This window comes from Nannospalax galili, unplaced genomic scaffold, assembly GCF_000622305.1.
Source record: "Nannospalax galili isolate Female #2095 unplaced genomic scaffold, S.galili_v1.0 scaffold75, whole genome shotgun sequence".
Taxonomy (NCBI): domain Eukaryota; kingdom Metazoa; phylum Chordata; class Mammalia; order Rodentia; family Spalacidae; genus Nannospalax; species Nannospalax galili.
Genome location: NW_008339433.1, coordinates 1224327 through 1227323, shown reverse-complemented (window position 1 = coordinate 1227323; position 2997 = coordinate 1224327).

Genomic DNA, 2997 nt, shown 5'->3' with positions numbered 1-2997 from the left:
GAAGCAGATTAGACTTTACATGCAGGATAGGTTTTTGTTTGTAATGATCTGGTATAAAGATAAAGAGTTAAAAATAGGGATGGGTAAGTGGAAGTATTAGATATTCTGATGTATTATGCTTTCTCTATGAAGACTAAGAATTAGTCATAAGCAGAAAGAAGTGTACCTGAATGAAAGTTTGAGTACATTATCAACACACAGACCTGACATCTAACAAGGTGGAAGGAAAAGATCAAGATTGACAATGTCCTCTGACCTCTACACACACTTAGAACTACAGAACATATATATCTGTAACACACACACACACACAACACACACACACTGAGACTCACACCAATGTACACACAGAGAGACACACACCCATCATACACATTTACCACACAAAGATAAATTAAAATAGCAAAAGTTTCTTACAGTCTTTCTGCCTCCTCTTCTGCAATGATTTTTGATTCATGGAAAGCAAAAGATTGAAATATGTGTCCTAATCAGCTGAAAACTCTCGGCAGCTCCTTGTTTTCTGAACATTGACCAATTGTGGGTTTCATGATTTTGCCAAATGTTGGCTACTAAGAGGGGGAAAACAGTGTCTTAAAGGGATGGGACTCTTGATGAGCCCAGTGGATGGACCCACAATGAAGGACATTTGCTGTCACAAATCAGATTCTGTGTGTGTGTGTGTGTGTGTGTGTGTGTGTGTGCACGCACGCACACAATAGGTGTGGATAAGGAAGGGGATCTAAATACTAACAAACTATATTGGGTTAAAACTATATTGGATGAAAAACACAAAATTTCAATAAAATTAAACAAATAATAAACAGTAAAAGTTTGAACAGAGTAAATAAAAACCTACATCTTTAAAGTGAACCTTTAACAACGGTGAGTAACTGATTCTAACATCAATGATTGTGGAAAGTTTGTAATGTTACAGGTCTAGGCCTTAATTATACTTTACCCTGAGCATTGTTTAGGCCCCTAAATAGCCATTCTTTGTCCACCTCTACGTCAAATCTAACATCCTGTGACTAACAGATGAAAACTTTTAGGAGTATATTAACAAAACCCCAGTTTCCTCCAACTGAAGTACTGAGTGTTGTCAGGTAGCATGTGAGGCCTGTAACAGATATTTCTCCACATTGTTGTTGCCAACTTAATGTTTCCACCAATATATTTAAAAGTGCCTTGATTCATGACTTTCTTTGTTCTGTTATAAAAACCTCAAGAAATTGTTTCGACATTGGAAAATGGAAGTTAGGGTGACCTTAATCTGTGTTCCTGAGCCATGATCACTCATATCTGACACTAGGAAAAAAATCCAACTATCTCTTAAACCCCTTAACTTCAGAATTGTGGCTTGCTATTGACAATACCAAGACAGATGTAGGAGGTAGTTGAGTAAATTTATGGTTGGCACTTAAAGAGATACTTAAAGGAAGATAAGTGAAGGCAAGAGAGATACTTGGCCAGAGAGATACCGAAATCATAGATCATGAAATTCTAAGGTGGGTGGGAAAATAAATAAAAGTTAGGGGACATAATTATGAAAGTAATTTAAGTAGTAAGAGGTTGGACATTACATTAAATTTGAAGACTATCCTTTCATATGAAATGGCATAAAAAGTAAACTAGGCCAGGTGTCATATGCATTTAATCCCAGCACTGGGGAAATAGTGGCAGGAGGATCTCTGTGAGGTTGAGGCCAAAGTGGTCTACATAGTGAATTCCAGGCCAGCCAGAGCTTTGAAATTAGACCTTGTCTCCCCCTCCTCCAAAATATGGGAACTGGAAATTGAGGAGGTTTTAGATACATTTGAAGCCTTGGGTCACTTTAAAAAGAAGTATATTAAATTAAATTGGTAATGACCAATATATGTGATAATGGTAAATAGGTGGTTTTGAAGGAGTAAATACATTCACCTTTAGGAAAAGGTGCTGAAACAACTGTTCACAAAGACTTGGAAAGAAAAAAAATGACTGTTAAGAGAAATGATTGGGAACAGTGTTCCAACAGCCACTAAAATAATCGTTTTATCATATGCTTTGTTATTAAGTATACTGAATTCAACAGATGAAGGGAAGATTGCAATAAAAGATAGTTTAGCCTACTCATAAATCACAAGAAAAGGAAGCATGCCATGCCATAAAAATTATATAATGAAGCACTGTGATGCATAAGGAAAAAGAGGTAATGGGGAAAAGTGGGCAAAGAGCCTTTCCTGTGGTTGCCATGTGAAGGAAAAGGAGAGGTGACTTAAGCCAATTTAGGAGTAGTTACGCTAAACAACTTTAGCAGTCTTTGGGGCATGTAAACTGTCTCTACTAATTTGATGCATGGCTCTGAGAATTTTATGGCCATTGAAAAGTGATCTGAAATATCAAAGGTTATGAAAGAAGGTAATTGAGTATAATGGATATGAATTTGTTGTCTTGCATTTGAAAATGTGCTTCTGTGTGTGCTATTTACTAACCATGTGATAGCAAGGCTCCATATATCAAAGAATCAAAATTCAAAAAACTCAAACGAAGGAAAATACATGGTTCATATGGGCAGAAAGAGAATTATAATGATGTTGGTGTCAGAAAACTAGAATTTTTGTGTTTAAAAAAAAATCTGGAAACCAGGACTAGCAGCAACTAACAAATGAAGCCTATTATTAAGACTTGAATTATGTCCAATGAAGGTAAGTAAAAAGAATAATCTCCACTTTAGAGGATGCTCAGAATCAATGACATACTCTGAGAACATTCTGTTTGCAGTTAAAAATAAGCTAAGCACCAAAAAAACAAACCAATAACCAAATTAAATATTGGAGGGAGGAACTAAGCATTGATTTCTCAAATGATTAAGCACCTGTGGCTTAAAAATTCATTTTAAATATATAAGAATAAAACATTTAATATTGGAGCCTGTGACTCTAATCAGTGTTATTTCTTGTTCAGGCAAGACTTAACTGATGTCAGCTGAGCTTAGTCTTCAACACAATATCTACCAAC